Source organism: Pinus tabuliformis, chromosome 6, assembly GCF_031772625.1.
Source record: "Pinus tabuliformis cultivar Carrire ecotype Pingquan chromosome 6, CPIR1, whole genome shotgun sequence".
NCBI lineage: Eukaryota > Viridiplantae > Streptophyta > Pinopsida > Pinales > Pinaceae > Pinus > Pinus tabuliformis.
This window is the reverse complement of record NC_142292.1, coordinates 1911739311-1911764362: the sequence shown is the minus strand read 5'-3', so window position 1 is coordinate 1911764362 and position 25052 is coordinate 1911739311.

The window sequence follows — 25052 nt, the reverse complement described above, 5'->3', positions numbered from 1 at the left end:
AAGAGGCAAACTTTTCATAGTGCAACATACACTTCCAGAGAATCCCATCGAATCAATTTATGACTACCATCCACCAGTGTTGAATAATTTTTATGCTATTCTATTCTTATCAATATCAAGGTTTTCATTGCGGGCATTAGTAATTTTCTGGATTTGTTCCCTATACTTGTAATGTAATGGTTGAGAGGTCCCGACACATGGAGAAAGGGATTTTTGTATTGTAGTGTTTTCTTATGTTAGTCGAATAGGACTTGTCTCATTATCCCCCAAACCCAATTCATTGCATTTCTCCTCCTACTGATAGCTTGTTTGACCAAGGCCATATGCTTTGCCTTTTGCTAATTCCCATGCCACTGGAGCATGACGTGGATTGGAAGGATAATGACCACTCTCACGGAAACATTTTTTTGGCATTTCTACTTCCCAGAAAATACCAAGGTGGACCAGGTAAGGGTTACAGTGGAAAATAGAGTGCTCACTGTTACAGTTCCCAAGCAGCCTTAGCCTAAACTCGAGGTTAGAGCCATAGAAATATTTGGTTAACTTAAAATAAAATTAGTTTTTATTCTTTTTAATGTTAGTGTTTTTTTTCTTTGAACATTTGGGGAGGGTTTGTTTCTTCTTGTAGAAGACCAAGCCCCTGTTCAATTTGTTGGCGTACACACCACACAATACCATGATTTCCACTGTACCAAGTATCCAAAATGACAATAATGTGTTATAAATTTTTGTAGGGAAATTTGGCATATTAACCTGTCTACTTTTAGATATTGACAAGTTGATGTGCAGACCAGTCTAATGAGAAAGTACAAGCAAGTGCCAGAATTATGGTTCACTGGAATTCTCGTCGGCACTATAGCTTTAGCGATTTTTGCATGCGAATATTACAATGAACAGCTTCAATTGCCATGGTGGGGAGTAATACTGGCATGTGGCATTTCCTTCTTCTTCACATTACCCATTGGTGTTATTACTGCAACTACCAATCAGGTAAGTCTATGCATCATTCATGCAAATTGACCTTTGTTTCGTCAAGAAAAATCATCAATCTTGCATGAAACTAAATCTTGGATTGTGTTGGTCATGGTAGATGCCAGGTTTGAATGTCATCACGGAGTACATTATAGGCTCGATTTCAAGTGCAATATCTTCACATATGCGACTCTCATGCTACGCTAAACTTGAAGTTTGTCTTTCTTTGAGCTAAATCACATTGTGGGTAACATATTGTGCCCTATAAGAGACCTCCCTTCACACTCGAGTAACGTTTTTTTAGTGATGTCATGTGGTGGTGGATATGCAAATCAAGGCTCTCTTTCAATTCAAGAATGATGATAATAATATATCATTGTTCAATGGTAGTAGTAGTTACTTTGTAGAAATTTTATTTCAATCATTTTAAAGTACTAAGTAATATAAATTTGTCTCATTTTTTATCAGTTAGAATTTGGACTTGGAGAGCTCCATTAGTTAGTTGTATGCAGATGATAGGCAGGCAAGATTGTTTGAGTTTATATGTTCTTCAAGAATTCCTACCTGAAAGCTTTTACTTGCGAAATTAACTTATTTCAATTCATGCACAAATTGAAATCTACTAAGAGAATTTGGGTTCAATCCTCACACCACATTTGTGAGGAGACCAGTTTTCCAATACTTCCTTTCCCTCTGGTATCGCAAGCAAAAACTTATTTTTCCTTTGATCCCACCTTTGAGGGTACTCTCTAAATTCGACATGCCAAAGTCCTTTAACTCGATGCACCCAAACAACTTCATGCATTTCCAAACTTTCTAGGCACAATCAACTCGAAACAACTCAATGCACAGTCATCTGAACCTATTTTTCAGTCTTCTTAATCAATTGATGATCAGATGACAAGCATTCACATACCTTATCTGTAATTATAATACGGAATAGGATATTGTAAAAACTTAAATCAATGATAATTACAAAAATGATAGTTCATCAAAAACTACTAAATACAAAAAACCTCTAAATGAAAGAGCACTTGATTTTGACGTCTTTTCCTTGATAAATACTCTTGAGGAATTGAAAAATGTGACTTGCATAAGGCATCAACAACTCAGCCTTCCATGAATTTTTTAAACCTTGGAAAATCCTTGAATAGGCTTCTAGAATTCCATTAAGTAGTTGATTATTGTATTCAATCATTTCATCATTAGTGTCTGCAGACTTCAGCAATAGCTCTGTTGCAATCTAAAGCATAGTCATTGCATACATTAAGTATTTCTCAAATTGGCATACGCAATATCTCCAAAGCATGACAACTCTAAGTTGTAGAGACCATTTTGACACATAAGAAAAGGTCACAAAAATTATAAAAGAATTCTCCAATGGAAAGCTGCATATTTTAATACACACAACACTTTCATACTTTTTTATCTATAACCATTAATGTTAATAGAGTACACAGGAAAGTTTGAAGGCAAGTCTAGTTTTTTGGGGCAAATGAGTGCACTAAAATATATCATACACACAAAAAAATCAATCCGGCGACAATAAAACTACGTACCCCATTTTCCAGATCTCAAATATTTCAAAAGTCAACAATACAATAATGTTTTCCTGGCCTAATGGGTCTAACTTTTTTATTTCTCATAATAAAGAGAAGCAAACAATTTTGTTTAGTTTCCATATATATTTTAAACAAATTCATGTAACTATTATCTTTTTTCTATAATTATTGAATCAGAAACCTCAAGTGTGCATCTGTTTAATTCATTTATTTGAATCTCTCTCTGCAAGAAACTCAACCTCAAATCAAGGGATGGGGAATACCATCCAACAATGACTACAGTGATTCCCAGACACTGCGTTGATCACAATAGCTACAAAACCTTTTGCCTATATGATCTTGTTGTTGAATTTTGTGTATCAAATATGATGTTGTTCTTAATTTTTGGAATCTTGGTCATTTCTAACTTGTAATATTTCCATTTTGATACGTTTTGTTATATTTGATAGTTAGAAAAGGTTTGCCTTAAATTTTGAAATTTTAATAACCTTGTACAATAGTTTCCTTTACTAGATTTTTCTCTATAACAATGTCCAAGCACAAATATTTATTTTTTAGCACTTACAAGAAATACTTTAAAAAAGATGCAACCGATTTAGCATTTGTTGTTTTCTATATTTCATAATAGGAAATTTAAGAAATGATTTTTGTCGCAGAGTCATCCCATTGACAAGAATACCTATAGCTTTAGCCAACATTAAATGACAAACATGCACATGAGGGCACAATGAAGATAGACATAAGCACAGGAGCAAATAGAAAAATATTTCTACTAGAAGGAAAGAATGATTCAACTCAAATTAGTAATGCATTGAAAAAATTTATTTTGCATATGCATGTTTTCTTTGAAGCAGTCTTAAACATAAATGCAATGGATAAAAGGATATTTAACCTATCCAATTAATAAGGGGAAAAACATGGAAGATAAGAAGGTGGAAATGCATATGCTAATATTTGATGAACTTGGCTAATGCATCAACATTGAGCCTAAGAAAACAAATGTGATTCATTTCAAATGTAATAGAAGAAGGGTTATTAATCACTCTGGCCATTTTGAGACGTAGCAAGGTATGGCATGGTTGGCATAAAAAGTGGCAGAAGAAATGATACTTTTTTCTTGTTATGCAATCTTGACATTGCCACTGCATATTTCAAACCAACCTCAGATGCTTTTGTAAGCACAACAAAAGCAACCAAGGTGGATGTTTTAGTTGTTGATAGAATAACAGTATTGATAGTTCCTTTCACAATCATGAATGTAGTTTAAGCTCTCTTTGGCGCCCTCTAATAAGTAAGACTTATGCAATACTTTCATAATCTTGTTGCCAAGAAATGAAAGAGATGAAAAGTTAGCAAAGGCAAGAATCAAATTCCAAGATCCTCTCAACCAAAACCATGATCTCAAGGTGGTACCTTAAAATCCCTGAGGACCTGTAAATATGTTGGCAAGCTTCATGTGGATTCTGGAATCATCATTGACACAATGATAAGTATGTAATCCCAAACTCCTTTAACTTGACACACCCAAACAACTGCATGCATTTCCAAACTTTCTAGACACAATCAACTTGAAACAGCTTGATGCATAGCCATCTAAACCTAGTTTGCAGTCTCCTTAATCAATTGATCCTCATATGTCAAGCATTCATATACCTTATCTGTAATTATATTACAGAATAGGATATTGAAAAAAAATTAAACCAATGATAATTTAAAAAAATGACAGCTCATCGAAAACTACTAAATGCAAAAAACATCTAGATGAAACATAACTTGATTCTTATATGTCTTTTTCTTGATAGATCCACTCTTGATTTTTTTGCCTTAATATGTATAGTTAGTTCACTTAAAAAATTTGAATCTCACTTTGGATTTGTTTCACATGTTGTTGAATCTTTATGCTTGCAAGATCTAGTAGATCAAACTGGAATCGATAACTTCATGTTACAGGAGCTTGATGGAACTCAAAATCAATGGGGTTGTTGCAAACAAAAGGTTCTCGTCATTTTCTTGTTGTTATGTTATATTTTGAAAATATTTGATTATCTAATTTTATTTGATCTCGAGAAACATATATCAACTTTGAAGGAATTAGTAGAGATGTGTAGTGATGAGGACAAAAACATTTCGCAACAAGCACTACTTTGTGGTCATTTTCAAGGAATTTATCCCAGGTCTTGGAGTGAGGATTCCCACGGAAAACAACCTGGAGATGAAATTTTCTATAGCAAAAAAAAATGCATAATTATTATAAATCAACTCGTCTACAGTATTAACAAACATTTCTACAGAAGTTGTTGAAATTAGGAAAGGTTTTTTCCTTGCACCAAATTGCAGTTCCGCCATTTTGGTGTTGTTATGTTATATTTTGAAAATATTTGATTACTTGATTTTTTTTTTATCCAAAGAAACATATTTCAACTTTGAAGGAATTAGTAGAGATGTGTAGTGACAAGGACAAAAACATTTCGTAACTATCACTACTTTGTGGTCGTTTTCAAGGACTTAATCCCATGTCTTGGAGTGAGGCTTCCCACAGAAAAAAAAAAAAAATATGGAGATGATATTTTATATATTAAAAAAAAAAAAAAAAAAAACAAAAAAACAAAAACAAAAAACAAAACAAAACAAAAAAAAGTGCGTAATTATTATGAATCAACTCGTCTACAGTATTAACAAACATTTCTACAAAAGTTGTTGAAATTAGGAAAGAGTTTATCCTTGCACCAAATTGAAGTTAAGTGTATGTGTATTTTACTGGAATCCATTCCACACTTCAATTGTCATAACATATTGCTAGCTGCAGTTACCCTGCACACGAGCTCCATTCAAAATTTAAAGAGGAGATTGAGTTGTGTTGCCATAAGATCAATTTTTTTTAACTAAGGAAAAGCATTCACAACTCTAAATACTTTAGATAAGAGAAATTGTTCAAATATGTAAGAGGTAATCTGAAAGGATCATTTACATTCTGAAAATCGATTGATGTAATCATCAAACAAATTAAAACTATGAATGAATATTGCTTTGATGTACTATTTGTTACAAAAAAATAAATATAAACTAAAAAACATTTATAGCGAGCTAGGACAAATTTTGTTGAAATGATATACCAAGACCTTTGCTAGGCATCCTTGGAAGTGAGCAATCAACTACAAAACCAACCCATTTTAAGTTTTGGGAGAGCTTTGTTCATGGGATAAGTTTAAGGTGAGTTTACAACATGGTATTTAGCTAAGTCTGGCCCAAAATTAGAATATATACCATAGGAGGACCAATGGAAAACACTAGGAAAGTAGAAGAATTAACTAAGCTTAGTAAAAAAAACCATGGGATAAGTTTAATTAGTTTACAACATGGTATTTAACTATGTCTTAGCCAAAATTAGAAGATATATGACAAGAATACTATTGGAAACATGATTTCAGAAAGGATTGCAGTTTGGTTTATGAGGGATTTGAAGGATAATGAGCACTCTCGCAAAAAAATTCTTTGGCATTTCTTATTCTTGAAAAATGCCAAGGTGGACTAAGGAAAGGTTATAGTGGAAAATAGAGCACTCACTGTTACGGTTCCCAAGCAGCCTCAGCCTAAACCCGAGGTTGGAGCCATAGAAATCTCTGGTTAACTAGAAATAAAATTAGTTTTTTAGTGTCAGTTTTTAGTGTTTTTAATGTTAGTGCATTTTCTCTTCGAACGTTTGGTGAGGGTTTGTTTCTTCTTTCAGAATACCAAGCTCTTGTCCAATCTGTTGGCATACACACCACACATTACCATGATTTCCACTACACAAAATACATTGCTGGAGAAGAATCTTTCCTTGAAAGATGAACTCACGGGAGGGACTTCTTCTATTTCTTGCGGGATTCGAAACTCTGGCCAACGACTCGATTGGTTATGATCCATATGTTTATTACAATTTCAAAGGTCCCATGTTCAATTATATCCAGCGATTTTTCTCATAATATTAAATATGTCAGCTATGTAGTGGGTTCTCCCCACTAGATACTCTTTCTCTTTCTCTTTTTCTTTTTTCTTTTTTTTTGGTCTTAATTTCTACAGTTAGTTCACTAACAAAATTTGAATCTCATTTTGGATTTTTTTGAAAGGATGTTGAAAATGTCAATAAAATTATCGGACCAACCCTTATTGGCAAGGTATGCAAATCATTTAATAATTGGTACTCATCCACTTCTGTTGTGCCATATTTTTAGATTTTGTCTTGGTATTGTTATTCATTAGAAGTTAATCTTTATGCATGCAGGATCCAGTAGATCAGACTGGAATTGATAAATTCCTGGTACTAGAGCTTGATGGAACTCTAAATCAATGGAGTTGCTGCAAACAAAAGGTGTCCATCATTTTGGTGTTGTTAAGTTATATTGAAAAAAAATCTAATTTTATTTTATCAAAACGATTGGGCTCACTATGCACAATTTACAACCACAATTGGGGAGAAGGTGCAAATTGTTGGGGATGATCTATTGGTGACAAATCCAAAGGTATTTACTTTGACACATGTTTGCAATTTAATCATTGACAATTTTATTGGCCCAACCCATTTTTCAGATCTATACTTGGACTTGCATGTCTTTGGTTGGAATCAATTTTGGCGCAAACAGAATTCACCGTGATCTTCTTTTTTCCATCTTTCTTCCAATTGTCAATGACAATGCACATGTTGTAGTGCAGTGTGTTGGAAAAGATATCAATGAAAAAACTTGCAATGCTCTTTCCCTAAAGGTAAATATAGTGACCCAAAATAGATTGACTCTTATTCTCTATATCGGTTCTGATTTGACATATAATGTCTAATACATTTTTAACTTGTTACAACTGAACCAAATTGGTTCCATTACTGAAAGTATTGAAGCAGTTAAAATGTCTAAACGTATTGGATGGGAAGTGATGACAAGCCATCAAAAATATTGACTTAGTGCTATTTTTTCTAAATGTGTTTCTTTTCCTCCTTGTTCTTGCAACGTATATGCAGCCGCAATTTCCCACAAGCTTGTAGAACCATACTAATGAAAAATGTTCTGGCATCTTCAAGAATGTTTTTTATGTTTAGGATGTGAGGAAATAGATAAGATGTTTTGGCATATTCGACAATGTTTTACTCGATTTTTCTTGGAGAGATCGTTCTAATGGCGAGATTACGAATAAATAGTATTATGTATTTTTTCCGGAGTTTGCTATGGAAAATTTCATACACTTATCATATTCATAGGACAACATAAATTTCTCAATTTTCCTGTCTCTTATCATATTTGTACTTAAGCTTTTTAACAAAGGCTTTCTTCTCCATCCATTTTATTCATGGGACATCATGATCTATGATTGAGGTTATTCATATTTTACATAAGCTTGATGATAAAGGATTAATGTTTTGGTGGATTTTAATTGAAAATGGATCCAATCCATGGCGCTTTTGTACTGGAAAAGACATTGATTGTAGAGGTCCACACTAAAGGCTTTAATCTATCTAGGTTCAAATTCTCTTGAAACAAATCTCTTACAAAGCTTTGATTTGTTGTTCCGGCAACCAATTTTTTTTGTATCCCTGTCGCTTCTTGACTGTAAAGACCACTAATGGCATCTTAGGAAATCTTTGATTTGGTGGTCCAGTGGCCAGGTTTCTCCATCACCCGATGGTTTTTAACTGAAAACCCGTTGATTTTTGAGGTCAACTTTGGAGGCTGTCATTTATCAAAGTTCAAATTCACTTGAAGCAAAACTCTAGAGGAACCTTATTTGTTTTTTCCAGTGATCTTCCTTGGAATCTGTGATGCTTCTTGACTACAAAAACCAATTATTTCAAAGGTTCACAACGAAAGATTTAATTTCTGTTGAGTTTAAATAACTTCAAGCAAATTTATAAAGAAGCGTTATTGAATTGAGGCTTCTGTGATCCATAATATTAATACGTAGAGCATCACATAAAGAGAGACATTTGTCGACCCGTTTCGAACCAACCAGTGTGGTTCATCGTCAAGACAAGTTGAAGAAACAGATCCAGCTTAGCAAGTTAAATAGACAGAGCAGAGCCTCCAACGGCTAAAAAGACCAACAGCTACTTTGGACTCGGTACCGGGATCAAAACCCCTTTTTTAATAATTTAAGGAAAAAGTTACTCTAGGGGGACCAATCCCTTAAAATAAAATAAATAAAAATAATATCAAGATAATAGTTAGTTAAAAATATTAATAAATAATTAAAATAATAAGTAAAAAATTAATTCATGATAATAGTTAGTTAAGATAAATAATTAAAAATTATATTTAAGGGAGAAAATTACCCTAGGGGGAGCAATCCCTAAAATAAAATAAATAAAAATAATTTTATGAATAAAATTATTAATAAATAATTATTAATTTAGTAAAAATTATTATAAATAACTAATTTTATGATGATAGTTAGTTAAATAATTGCAAAGTTATGTTAAATTAGTAATTAAAATAATTCATGATAATAGTTAGTTAAAATAAATAATTAAAAATTTTATTTAAAGAAAAATAATAATAATAATAATAATAATAATAATAAAAAATAAAAATAAAAATAAAAATTACGCTAGGGGGAGCAATAAAATAAATAAAAATAATTTAATGATAATAGTTAGTTAAAAATTATTAATAAATAAATAAAAAAATTTATGTTAAAAAAATAAAAAAAAATTAAGTTAAATTAGTAATAGAGGAATTAAAAATAGGACTATAAAGATAAATAAAAGAAAGAGGAGGTATGAATGAAAAATATTTTATTATAAAAATCAACTTTAAAAAATAATAATAATAAATAAAAATAAAAATTAAATTAAATAAATACATAAATAAATAAAAATTAATAAATAAATAAACAAAAAACAAAAAACAAAAACAAAAAAAACAAAAAACAAATAACAAATAACAAAAAAACAAAAACAAAACAAAACAAAACAAAAAAACAAAAAAACAAAAAAAAAAACCTAATGCTTCTAAAATACAAAAACCAATGATTTAAGTGCATGGACTAATATTCAAAACCTCAGATTTGAAGGCTTCAGTGACGCTTCTTGACTGTAAAAACCAATGATTTCAAAGGTTCACAATGGAAGCTTTAATTTGTCTTCAATTCAAATCACTTGAGCAAATTTATAAAGAAGCAACATCATTTTATTTCTTTGAATCCTAACACTTATGAAATACAAAAACCATTGATTTTAAGGCATGGATTAATATTCAAAACCTCAATTTTTAAGTCTTAAATTTGTCATCGACCAAAAGTAGAATCCGCACAAAGCTAAGCTTATTACTATTCTAGAGGCTTAGAATTCTCTTCATAAGTTCAAACCAGTACAATACAAGTAACTTGAAAGATTTCTCAAGAAGCTTCAGTTTATTGTTCTAGCTACAATTTCTTCCAATACTTAAAGGACATATTAGAATTTGAAACATCAAATGCAAAGGCTTTGATTTATAAAACAAAGGTAAAATATCTGCGAAACTTATTATTTTCTAGTGGTTCTTTTCACAACTTTGAATTAGTAAAAATCCCTTCAAGAAAAATTCTCAAGAAACTTTGCTTTATTTTTTCAACAACCAATTCTCCCAATCTTTGACGCTTCTGAAATGTAACAACAAATGATCTTAAAGGACAAAATCAAACCCAAAACCTCAATTTGAGAGCTTTTTTCTTTCGAGAGACTTTATCCATTGTTTTTTTCTTCATACCTTCAAACGAGTGGTTCTCTTCACAGTGTTGAACCAAATTATCAAGTTGAAATTAAAATAAAACGAAGGGATATTCAAGAGTGTGACTTTGTATTGCTTTGTAACTGGTCATCCCTAATCAATTCTCAAGGTGAAATTGAAATAAAACAAAGGGATGTCGACAATGGAGAGGTCTTGATGGGATTAAAATTTTAAATTGTTAATTTTTTTACTCATTTGTTTGTTAAGATATAAGTTTCAAAAGTTTTCTTGTATTCCAAATATTTATTCTTTACATTAGGGTGATGTTGCTATTATTTAAATTCGTGAATATCATGTTAAGTGGGACACTATTACCTATATTAATGAACCATTTATTGCTAATTTACTTAGTTAGGTAGAGTGCCCCTATCTCCCATCTCCCAATAGAATACTCTAGTCACATCTTCTTTCTTCTATGTTACTAGTTCTTATGCTACCGTCTTACAGTGTTTCCTTTGAAACATCTAGTGCAATTTCTAGTAATAATTTCATATGCTATGAGAAACTAAACCTATGTTAATACTATTTATATTTAATAATTGATAAACTTATTTTATTTTAAAATTTCTTTATAATTTAAATAAATGGATGATGATGATGATGATGATGCATTAAGACCAATGAGGTTTATCGGACCTTAAAGAAAGAGATTAATTGAGACTTTTTAATATTTTATTTCTATGATCAAAGAGGAGGGAAAGAAGTGTTCCTAGAACACTAGTTTTGTTGATTGAACAAGTCAAGGAGTGTGGTAGTGTTGCAGATGTTTTGGAAATGAGAACTGATGTGAGTAAGAGCCACACAATCCAAGAAAAAGTGTTTTTCATCTTCAACCCTCTTAGTATCGCATAGTTGACATATTCTTTCATCCCAATGTGTTTTGAGAATAGACCAATGCTCGGTTTCACTTGGCAGCTCATGGGAGTTAGTTCTTATCTTTGCAATGTTCATTTTTTTCTTAGCATTGGTCAAGATAGAGAGATAATTTTGGTTAGCAAAAGTGGGGTTGATCACCTCCTTATAATACCTTAGCTTCCTTTTTCCCTCTAGCTCCTTGTCATCCCATAATTTGTCCTTAAATTTTGAAGTAATAGTATTTTTAATATTATCTATATTCTCCAAGATGATCTCCTCCTTTAAACCCCAATAATTGAGCCAAGACTGGCATCCTAGCTATATAAGTAAAAATTTCACAAATATAAATATAATAATTATATAATTCATATTAAATTTTAGAGCTATTTATATATTGTATGTGTGTGTGTGTGGGACTTATAAAAGAAGCAGAAAGTATTGTGTTGAGTTAATCTTGATAAATTATTAATGAGTTTATTATTGGTGGTATTCAAGTTCATGTTATTGGGAAATACATAATATTTGTTTATAACATTACATTGTGATGAAACTTATTTAAAAATCTAAAAATATTTTAATATTGTAAAATTATACTATATCATAGTTAAAGTTATAATCAATATATATCCATATTGTTAAGAGGGATCAAATCTCTTTAGATGCAAACCTTTTTCAAAATTTTCACTCTAAAAGAAGTTTGCACCTCTATAGATTTGGTCCTTCTTGGTGCTTAATAGATCTATGGTTAAGATGGATCTATATTGGTTCAAAACACACACACACACACAATATGTAATTTTTCATTGTTTAAATTGTGTTTTTAAATACATAAATGGATTCAACACTTTGAAAAACCCTTTGCACACTTGGATTGTATTGACTACATAACTTAAACTTGAAATTCCTACAAATATTTGCTAGATTTCAAAAAAAAATGATTGAAAATTGGCTGAAATATAAAATAGTCAAACTACTTTAAAATATTTTAACCATAATTTTTTCCAATTATTTTATATAATATATACATAATATATTTTAACACACACACACACACACACATATATATATATATATATATACTTGGAGTATGCCTAAAACTGTTTATGCTTGGCTAAGAGCTCGTCTTCCTCAAAAATAAGGAAACAAGTTAATGACCCAAGACCTAAATGCACCTAGTAAGAGTAAACGTCTGCCCCCTTATAGACCACCAGTGGGTAATTCTAGGTAGCATGGTTTTCCTTGAATAACAATGATGAGTCAACCTACATTCGGGAATAGCAATCAGTGATGGTTGTCCCTACTATTGGTTTGATAACTGATATATGATAGGTTTACCCACTGTTTAAGAATATGTATGTGTGTGTGTGTGTGTCAATTTGGGTTATCTTGGGTGCTTGAGTGGGATTTGAGCCTTGTGAAATCTTAAGTGAGTATACTTGTGGGTTGGCTTGGTAGGAGAAACCTCACTCTAACCCTCGGGCTTAGACAGAGACAATTTTTTTTCCTTGGAATATATATAGTCGGCATTGAAATAATCTATGGGATTTTGAATTGACAATGAATAGACGCACTATTAAGGCACTTTTTGTGTTTGCCTAAATGAAAAAACATAAACATTGAAATATTCTATTTATGAACCACATTGTTTACATTAAAATGTTTTTTTGTTATTATTATACTTTTAAATACCCATTAATATACTTAAATATTTTATTTATAATTCACATCAAATTTATATTATTAATAATATTTTTTAAACGTCACATATCATTTTCTTAATTTTATTTTCCCATAGAAAAATACCCGTAATTTCATTCATAATAAAATGATGAAGTTACATTTTGCATACACACAACAATTGTGTATTCCTAAAATATCCCAATAGCAACATACACTTTAGCTCGCTAGAGGAAAAATAATACAGAGCATATGTCATACAAAAAACTCGTGCTTAGAAGGAGAAATCGCCTAGAACAACAGAGATATATCAAAAGTAAAATCATTTATAAACCTAACAACATCATACAAGGCCTAAAAAAGCCTACATACATTTAAATAGACAACCTTAGAGCCCACACAACGAGCTCAAATCATGCATTCAAAGTGAGGGGGCGGTGACATAACCTCAGCTTCAAAAAAATTGATGTTGAATAGCAGCATAGCAGAAACAACAGCAAAAAACACACCCAAAGAAAAACCCATAGGAGCAACTCACAAGCAACAAGCAGGCCATTTGAGAAGCCAAGGCATGAACAAAATGACAAAGGAAGTGGCAACAACATACTTCACCAAAGCCCTCAGAAACGACCCAATCATAGGTCAGCGAAGCTGCACCAACAAATGGCGACAAAAGGAATAAACAATTATCACCTGATACACCAAATAGTGGAATGAATCGACAACCCGAAACAGGGGAATTGTTGGAGAACGCAACTAGTTTCAATCTTCATAATTTATACCATTATGTATTTTATGTAAAAAGAAAAAGAAAGAAAAAGGGAAATTATTATTATTTTCTAGATAAGCATGTTCTTCGTGGTGTTAGGTTTTTGAGTCAAAGTCCTATTTTGGACCTATTGTAAAAGAAAAAGAAAAAGAAAAAATTTAAATGTAAATTTTGGGACATAAACCCCTCTAGATGCCAAGTCTTCCTACATTTCAAGTTGTCCCTACCCCAATGGACGTGTCTATTTGCACCCCCTCTAATCTATATAAGTAGAGGGTATATGGAGCTCATTTGGACACATACACAATTGGATGGATTTGGTCTAAAATATCGTAGAGAAGAGCAACGAAGAAAGTGTGGAGGACAAAGTGTGGGCAAAAGGATTTCCTCTTGGACCTAGGGTTTTTGGAAGATATTTCTTGGTTTGCCTCTTGTTGCTAGTTGCTTGTTGATGAATCTGCTAGAAGGAATGAAGGTTTGACTTGGCATATAGATGTGGAAATTTATGTGGTTATAGGTCTTCGATATCGCATTTGATCTGATTCTATAAGAAGAGTTGGTTTTCCCCTTGGAGGGTGTAACAACCCTGGTGAAAATTCCATGTAATAAAAGTTAAAAACAATAACCACGTTGATGGAACACTTATTCCAAGATGAATGTTGGGCAAGGCATCCTAGGGGGTGTTCATTTGGTTATGTATGACTAAGGAAATTGTCAAAGGAAATGGCTAAGGCTTTGGAAAGGAAAAATCACATTTTTAGCACATTTATTTATGAAAATAATGGAAATTAGGAGAAAAGGGAGGTGAAAAGTCACAAATTGTGAGGAGGAAATTGAAGGAAAATAATGGAAAATTAAGAAAATAGAGGCCTCATTAATAAAAAGGCTTTTGAGGATCAGTTGGTAACATTTTGTCAGTTCAATTTTGGAGCTCTCTCGTTATTCTCTCTCTCTCACTCTTGGACACTTAGATTTTTCTTGGATCAATTTTAGCATTGGAGAAAGAAAGGCAAATAAGGCAAGAGAAAGCAAAGATCAAGGAGCTACAGTAGGCTTCATTGCAGGTATCGATTTGCATGTGTATTTTCCTTGCTAGATTTTGCATGCATGGGATTTCATGTGGTTCTTTTCTATCATGGCATGGGTTTTGCCATGTGTGACAGTTTTTTCAGCATAGCCTTTCCATTTTCAAATAGCCATGGCGTGATGGGGTTTTTATGTTTTGGTTGAGCTGGATTTCTGAATGGATTTGAAGCTAAGTGAGGTGGATCTCCGAAATAATAGAACACATGGCCTAGTAACCCCTGAGCTAGACTGTGGGTTGCGGTAAAGCCGGATTTTGTGTTGCCTCAGATGGCCTAGGAATCCTTGCCGGTGAATGGCAGGATATACAGTAAAGCCAAGAGATGGTTGTTGAAAATAATACTGAGAGGGGGGGTGAATCAATATTTACAATTCAATCATTTTCATTTCCCAAACAGATTCATATATGCTACTTCAATGAAGTGAACTTGCGTGAGTACGCTATTGTGATTAAAGAAACCAGTGTATACCCAGAGAACTTATGATTTAGTTAATTTATCATGTGTTGATCTTTAGTCAATGCATCAATATCTTATTATAAGGTAACTATGTGCAGTAATAACATAATAAACCATCACACGTAAACAACACACATGAACACCAAGATTTAAGGTGGAAAACCAATGCGGGAGAAAAACCACCTGTTGTTTTCGTCTCTATCTTCTTTTAATATAAAGAAAATTTGCTTACAATCTTGTACTGGTGCAGACTCATACCAGTACACAGGCACCCACCTGCAAAAGGCTACAACCTTCTCTCGTTCTCCAGTTTATACTGGAAGGGAGATACAACCCCATAGCTCTTGTACTAGCCGATGTGTTTACTAGTACGTAGGCGTCAACCTACAGAAGGCTACGACCTTCTCTCTTTCTCCAGGGACTGTTGGTACCATTTCATTGCCATCCTTTTCTTCTAGAAACACCATCATTTGTCTATCTTTTTCTTCCATGAACCCCTCATATCCATCGAAATTGATTAATCAATAGCATTATAGTTGTTAGTTTACATTAAAATTAATTTGTGAATTTTTATGTTAGAAATTAGGAATTTTCAACAAAAAGATTACAGGATGTCATAACTTCCTGTAAATGGTTTATGATGTGACACGTGGCATGACAGGCAATTCAAAGCAATGGATAGGAACGTGATATGGAATGTACATGCATGGTGAAAAATCGATTCAACAGCAAATCTAACGCTCCTGGATATGCGTTCAATGCTAGTCAAACCCAGCCCTTTTGGTCACAAAGGCAACAAAAAGCCATGGTTTCCCAAACTGATTTCATTTTGCTTTTGGAAATCGGTTTAGATTAGAAGGAAAAAAATCACTCTTTTGTAAAAGCAGAAACATCTGCTTAATGTATGTACATTCGATTTAGATAGGAGACAAGCAGATAAAGACTGCGTATTGTACTGTTTAAAAAACGATTATTATCTCTGTGTATTATTCCAGAACGCTGCTCTTGTATGTGATTTCAATCTTTAGAACTTAATTACAGTCACCGTTTTACTCCAACAGTGCTTATGCATTAACATTCTCGTTGCTTGAAGTTTCTTCAGTGTGCCAGTGAAACGTGGACGGGGCCTACGTGGAATTGGTATACTGTTAATTTCATTTCCATAGCGTTTTGAATTTGAATAGTGTGCATAGTGTTTAATGTTATTTCCATGTCTGTGAGTTTATCGATTTGATTAGGAATTCTTGCAAATGATATTTATGGTGATAACTTGAAGATCTGATTGTTAGATCATTGAACAATATCTTGTAAAAGATTTGATCGATCATTAGATTTCAAAGCATCTCAGTAGACTCTATTTCCATGCATTTAAAATTCAGGGTGCTTTTGATTTTCATGAATGCCTAGTGTGTTAGCTATAAAGAGCTTTTGTGCATAACATCCTTGTAAGAGGGTTGAAAGCTCAGCCTAGCAATACGCTGTATCTTTAGGACAGTTAGATAAACTAGATGATAAACTAGATGATCTGAGTGCTAAAGTGTGAGAGGAAACATAATTTTAACCTCCTGTAAAGGAGTGCTATAACCTGTCACAGTAAACACTTAGTTAGATAGCCGAGATCCTTTTAGGTCTATAGACTTTAGACGCGTGCCTCTAAATTTACCTACCCTGGTTGATAATAAATCTAGTCTAATCTAGCACCCTAGATTGGTCACTACATTTTGGCGCCGTTGCCGGGGAGGCGCAGCTAGATGATTTCTAAAAACAAAATAAATAAATAAATAATAAACACAAACAAGCAAAAACATAGATTTAATTTTGATTCATCATTTTAGAAGTCATGTTTACTTATGCCTAGATCTAGAGATAATAAAGGTAGATTCATAAAAACCCCCCATCCAAAAACTAACCTACCATCAGGAGCAGACCCTTTAGGAAAAGTTGAAGACACAACATCAGCTGAGGAAGTCACCATAAAAAAATTAGAGGATAAACAGAAATCAGGGCAAAGACTCACACTCATCGAGAGGCAAATTCTATTAGCACACAAATCACAGAAGAAACATTTCCCTGAATCCTCTATAAAAGGAGAAAGTAGCATAGTAACTCAACAATATTTCCTTGAACTTCTATTTGAAACAAGTGACACTGAACAAGAAATTAAATCAACAGAGGAACCTATCAAAATGGCTGAAGAAGGACATGGATCAGAAAGAGGACCACCAAATCAAGGTCAAGAGGAAGAGTAAACCTTTAAATTTCCTATCCAAGAACCAGAAGAGGATGACAAAATAAAAATGAAAAACATACCTCCATCTGTGCTACCAAACTTTTATGGCATGGCTTCAAAAGACCTAGATTCATTCTTGTTTGAGTTTGACATTGTATGTCGAACATATGGTTACACAGATGATGCCCATAGGCTTAGACTCTTCCCAGCAGCATTAAAAGCATCAGCATTAAGATGGTTCATGGGGCTTGGTGAACATGCGATAACTAATTGGGATGGCATGAGAAGAATATTCCTAAAGAAATACCAACCTTATTGTAGATCGAAAGATTCCAAAGATGATATCTTTAGGGTGAACCAACAAGAGGATGAAAATTTAGAGTACTTAGAGCGGTTTGTTTACAATTTACAAAAATCAAAACACAGAACCATGCCTCTTGATCTGATTCGAACAATATTTTTGAAGGGAATTCGAGAGGAATACTTAGATGATCTTAATTTGATGGGCAAAGGTGATATTTCCACTTTACCTTTTGAAGAAATTGTTAAGTTATGTGAAAAGTATTCTAGGAGCAAAGCCAAAATTGGAAAAAGAACCATATCATCCAAAGCCACAAAATCTGCATCAGCAAGTGTCACAAGAGCTGAAATAGGAAACCTGTTAGAGGAATTCAAAACAAATCTATTGAGTACCTTAGGAACTCAAATTAACACTCTCAAAGCTAAGAAAAGACAAGAAGAGGAAGATCAAATGATGGCTATCTTTTGTCCAAAATGCCGGAAGAAACATGCCTTAAAAGACTGCCCATTAGAAAACATTCAAGTTTGTGCCTTTTGTACTGAAAATCATGATATATTTCATTGCTCTAAAGTTAAGGTTTTGCAAAATTGTAATATGGCAGCTAACACAGATATGGAAAATGTGTATTTCATGGGCGCAAAGAGACCATGGCAATCAAAACCTGCACCTCAAGGTATGTTCCCAAACCAGAATTTGCAATTTCCTGCACATGATCAGATGTATGCTCAGAATTCGTGGAATGTACGCATGCCATGGTAGCGCCAAAATTACCCACAACAACAATGGAGACCATCTCAGCAATACTCTCAACAATATCAATCATATCCTCAACCATACCAACCATATTCGCAGCGATATCAACAATATCATCAGCCATATTCGCCATATCCTCAACCATATCAGCAATATCCTCAGCAACAAGTTGTTTACCCACATCAATCCCAACCCACTCAACAAGCATTACCTGCTCCTCCACCAATAAATCCACCACAATTACAACTTCCATCTAACCCACAACCTCCTAGACCTACTCAAATCCCTGCTCAACCTATACCAAATCCAAATAACAGAGCAGAGAGACCAGCTTACAATGTAGATGAGGGACCCTCATATCCCACATTACCCTTGCAAAATATCAATTTGAGGTCTGGTAAGATACTTCACAAAGAATCTCCAACAGCTGACAAACAAGAAGAAAACGAAGAAAATGAAAATGAAACTCCAATTCAAAGGAAACAAAATGATGACATCAAAAATAAACAAATGCAATCGTTGCATCCACCACCTTTTCCAGACATATTGGTCCAAGCAAAACTTCCCATGTCTATACCACAGTTTGATGTTTTAGATGAGCTAAAGAATGTCTATATAAAAATTCCACTACTACAAGCCATAAAAGACATTCCCATATATACTAAAGCCATCAAAGAACTGTGCCTTAAAAAGCCTACTAGGAAAAGAGTTGATCCACAAACCATTCATGTTATCGGACATTTGGCTGGCCTTATGACAAACACCATTTCAATGGAGAAGTATGTTGATCCTGGTATTCCCAGAGTCACTACAATCATTAACAACATACATATTCCAAACACCTTAATTGACCTTGGGGCCGCAATAAATGTGATGACTCTTTAAACCATGAAAACACTCCAGCTCACAAACTTGCAACACACAACAATTGTTCTAGAACTCGCTGATAGGTCTAAAGTGATTCCTGAAGGGATTTTGGAGACATAATTGTTTCACTAGACTCTTGGGAGTATCCAGTGGACTTTTTAGTTCTTCAGCCAAAATCCAATTTAGGAGGACACCATATCATCCTTGGTAGACCATGGTTAGCAATTATTGATGCATTCATAGGATGTCGATTGGGTAATATGATCATTTCACGAGGAACTGAAAGAAAACAACTCACTCTTTACCCATCAGCACAATCACCAGCAGTAGCACACAATTTATGGCTTGACGATAAATACAATGACAAGGAAGAAGTTCAATCTATTTTCAGCATCAACCAAATCTATGATTTTCAAGAACATAATAATGATGATCTGGTAGAATTGTTCCTTTCTCAACCTGATGTTTCTGAAAAATTGAGAAATGACTAATATCATGCTGCAGATGAACTTTTGGCACAAAATTTTTAGGAAACATGCACCATTCAATCTTTGCAAACAACATTTCAGAACATTTTTCCCATTCAATCTATCACAAACACACAGAGCAAGACCATAGAGATTAGTCTGGGAAAAACTTTGAATATTGGAACTCACCTAGACTCATCTCAGGAGGAAGAATTGATTCAATTATTGAGAAAATACCAGAAAGCATTTGCTTGGGACTACAACGATATGCACAGAATTCACCCTGAAACATGCACTCACCATATTTATACGGATAGTAATATCAAACCAGTGAGGCAGCCGCAGAGACGAATGAATCCCATGCTTCAAGATATTGTTAGAGAGGAATTACAAAAACTGTTGAAAGTCAATTTTATCTATCCTATCTCTGACAGTCAGTGGGTATCCCCATTGGTAGTAGTGCCCAAGAAAAATGGTAAGTGGTGGATTTGTGTTGATTACAGACAATTGAACAAAGCAACCCTCAAAGATTATTTCCACTACCATTTATTGACCAAGTGCTAGACACATTAGCTGGGAAATCATCATTCTCTTTTCTTGATGGTTTCAGTGGCTACAACCAGATCAGGATAGCCTTAGAGGACCAGGACAAAACCACTTTTACTTGTCCTTGGGGCACTTATGCTTATAATGTTTTACCATTTGGACTCTACAATGCTCCAGCTGCATTTCAGAGAGCTGTATTAGCTATTTTGGCTTATTTAGTTCATGATTGTGTTGAAGTTTACATGGATGATTTTTCAGTGTATGGTAATTCATTTGAGCATGCATTATAGAATCTTGAAAAAAATTTGAAGAGATGTATTGAAGCTAATATGTCCCTGAGCAATGAAAAGTGTTTTATGATGTTAAATGAGGGGATAGTATTAGGCCACTATATTTCTTTTCAAGGCATTAAATTTGATCCATCAAAAATCCAGATCATTGTCAATTTGCCAATTCCGAAGACTCAAAAAGAGGTAAGAAGTTTCCTTGGGTATGCAAGCTATTACGGAAGGTTTATTGAACATTTTAGTAAAATAGCTTCACCTATGTTTAAACTTCTAGCAAAAGATACACCTTTCAACTGGGATGAGAATTGTCAGCAAGCATTTGAAACACTCAAAGAAAAGTTATCAATCACACCAGTCTTAAAAGACCTAACTGGAACCTACCATTTCACATCTTTACAGATGCATCTGATACTGCAGTAGGTGCCTCACTAGGCCAAAAAGAGGAGTCTTTTCATTATGCCATCTATTTCATTAGTAAAGATCTAACACCTGCAGAACTAAACTACATAGTCACTGAAAAAGAAATGCTTGCAATCATACATGTTGTGAATAAATTCCGACATTATATAACTGGTTATGAGGTTTTTGTACATACTGACCATTCTGCCATTAAGTATTTAATGAATAAACTAATAACTAATGGCAAAGTTACCAGATGGTTGTTATTATTACAGGAATTTAATATCACAGTGTTAGATAGACCAAGTAAAGAGAATCAGGTGGCAGATTTTCTTTCTAGACTGCAAAATTCAGGTGAGGTTGTTCCGGTTGAAGATTCTTTTCCAGATGAAAATTTATTTACAATTTCAATAGTGAATCCTTGGTATGCTGACTTGGCCAACTATTTGTCCACAGGAAGAACACCTCCATATTTTACTCCAAAAGAAAAGAAGAGGCTAATCAAACAAAGTGCTCGATACTCATGGGTTAATGGAGATTTATTTTACACTGGTTATGATATGATTATTAGACGATGTGTAAGAAATGATGAAATAATTGATATTTTAAAATATTGCCATGATGAACCGTGTGGTGGGCATTTTGCAGCTAAAAGAACAGCATTCAAGATTCTTAGTCTTGGATACTACTGGCCATCTATTTTTAAGGATTCCAAGAAGTATGTGAAGAGTTGTGATAGCTGTCAAAGAATGGGTAGGCCAACAGCTACAGATGAAATGCCACTTCACCCTCAAGTACACTTAGAGCCATTTGAAAAATGGGCTCTAGACTTCATAGGACCCATCAATCCAACTTCTAAAGGTAAAAAGTACATCCTAGTATGTACTGATTACGTAAAAAAATGGGCTGAAGCCAAAGCACTAGTCCAAGCAACTGAACAAACAGTGGTAAACTTCCTTTTTGAAGAGATTTTTGTAAGGTATGGAGTACCAAGGGAGATAATGACTTATCAAGGTACTCAGTTTACTTCAAAGCTAGTTAAAGACATCACAGAAAAATATCAAATCAAGCACAGAAAAAGTACACCTTACCATCCACAGGCCAATGGCCAGGTGGAATCCACAAATAAAACTTTGGAAGGAATTATCACTAAGACCGTAGCAATGAACAGAAAGAATTGGGAAGAGAAGCTCAAAGATGCACTCTGGGCTTATAGAATCACGTGGAAGAACACTATAGGATTTACACCATATCAGTTGGTGTATGGCAAAGAGGTAATGCTTCCTCTTGAATTTCAAATACACACTTATAAGATGGCTGCAAATTTAGGAATTGATCTTAATGAAGCCCAACAAGAAAGAATTCAGCACTTGAACCAGCTGGATGAAATGAGGCAGCAAGCAGAGGAGACAACACTCCTAATGCAGAAACAAAGGAAGCAATGGCATGATGCACACATCAAGAAGAAACAGTTTAAAGAAGGAGACTAGGCTTTACTCTTTGACTCTAAATTCAGAGATCATAAAGCCAAATTTACCACACATTAGATGGGCCCATACGAAATAGTTCAAGTTTATGAAAATGGATCAGTCAAGCTTATTACCATTGATGGAGAAGGCCACCCCTTTATTGTCAAACTTTACCATAAGCCCATCAGCAAGGAAGAATTTCTTCAAACTGTATCTCAGCAAAGGGAGGTTGAGATATTGCAGCCTTCAGCTGTGATATCTCTACCTTAGTTCATTTCATTTCAATTTAAAAAATAAAATAAAAAAATAAAAAATAATAATAATAATAAAATAAAAAAATTATATATAAAAAAATAATAATGGTTTAGATGTGAAAACCAGACTCTGGCACACTCTAACCCAGAATTCTTACTTGAAAACCAATTCTTTGGCTGGTAAGAATTCCTTGTTTTATTTATTTCCTGTTTGATTCATAGCTTCAATAATCATTTGAGGACAAGTCAAAGCTTTAGTGGGGGAGAAGCATCAGCATTTTTGTCCTCCTTATCCCATCTCCTCACTGTAAATTTCTAAAGAGTTTGTTTCAGCACTTCAGTATTTCAATAAAGAAGTTGTTTTTGTCTTTGTTCTAATCAGAGGGACCTGTTCAAAGTGTAAATGCAGTAGGACCTGTTCAAAAGATTATGTTACCAACACTAATATTAGAGGGACCTGTTCAACAAACATCAAAGGGACCTGTTAAAGACTGCTATCTCAAGCTACTTCAGCAAAGCTTCAACAAGGTTTCAACAGAATTTCAAAGGTTGCTTATCACCGAGACTCCATCAACACCAAAGATCAAGAAAGTTGCACACACATAGTTCTTTTCCAGATTTCAAAGAAGCTACACAAACATTCTCCAGATCTCAGAGGAACCTGTTGTATCCAAATTCATCTCAGAAGGGACCTGTTATGGACAATGAAGATTAGTCATATCTGAACAATAAAGATCAGTCCTACCTATGCATGCCAACTCAACCCTTGATCAATCAATAAAGTGTAATGTATTGTTGTAATTTTTATTTTTAACATTTAAATTCTTGGATTATTTTAGTGTTAAATGTGATGACTATGATTTCTTATGATCAATTTCAAAAACACCCCTATACCCATCACCCTTGTCATATTCCTAACTACTATCATTTCCAAACACACCCTAGCCTATCACCATACTCCTCCTACGATTTTTTAAATATTCTCCTACACCACCCTTCAAACCTTGCCATTAACTCCTTATTCTTGAATCGGCCATCCAACCTTATTATCGGTCCAACATTCTCCTAATCGGCCAAGTATCAATTAGCAAGGGACAGGTGTTGAATCATTGGAAAGCCAAGTGTTCAACGATTTCATTCATTGTTTTTTTTTAATCGGCCAAGTTATAACATGATCGTTCGACCCAAGTCGACTCATGCAAACAACTATCCGTTATCATCACTCCAGCACTCCATATATGCTTACGACGTTCTCATGATGGTACCTATACAACCCAGTACAGCTACTCCTCTGTCTTTGTAATATGAATACACTCTATCATTCTCATTATAGTGAATTGGGTCAAGTCGGTTGTTAAAGTTCCATTTCATTCTCAGTTTGTAAAAAGGGCGTTCCATACTAGTAATTCAAACGTTGTGATTTCAAAGAAGGCCGAGAATAGCAGGTGCTACGAAAGGAGAGCATAGTAATTGGGCTCAAGGGTTTCCACCTCCGCCATAATCCAAGGACATTCATCTGGTCGCTGCCTAAGCCATTGAAGAAGCTGACCCCGAGAACAGAGGGCGCTACCAGGTTGATTGAGTGGAGCGAAAAACAGAGGTAACAAATCAAGAGACCCTTGTTGAACTATTAAGCATAAATGAGGAGGGTTAGAACGGGAGTTTCATTGTCAAAATGACTAATAGAGCAGAGCCTAATACATTTGATAGTTCCCAGTATCATGATGACTGTATTAAAATTTTAAGGGAAAAGCAATGGCTACCCTTCCTGGAAAAGTTTAATGGGAACAATGAAGAAGTAACTAAGCAGTTTTCCTTTACATTTAATGGAGAGAAAGCATTGATAGGCAACTTCTCTTTTAGGATTTCAGAAGACACCATAGCACAATCCTTGGGGATCAGCCCAGAAGGAGAAAAATATTTCAAAACAAAACAATTAAAGGAAAAATCATGGACCCAATTCATGTCTAGGTCGAGGGTTTCATCTGTTAACTGGAAAAAGGGTGTCCCTAGGAGCTGGTTGATGCACCCATGGGATGAAATGGTGTATATTATTTAGAAATTTGTTACGTGTGAGGGTCATTACAACATAGTCTATTTATATCACATCAAACTCCTGTTGCACATAAAAGGGCAATGCACCGTCAGTTTACCTTACATCCTCTTACAGAGCTTGACTAAGATGTCAAAAACTATTCAAAAGCAAAAGGGTAATGAAGATAAAAGTTTATGTCATTTTGGCTTAATTAAAATTCTAATTGAATTTGAAGTGCAGAGGAGGGGGAAAACATGGAAGGAATTTCTGGTTGCCAATCAAATCAAAGATGGAGAAGATGAACAGGAACAGCAAGAGCACTCAGGATTTATGCT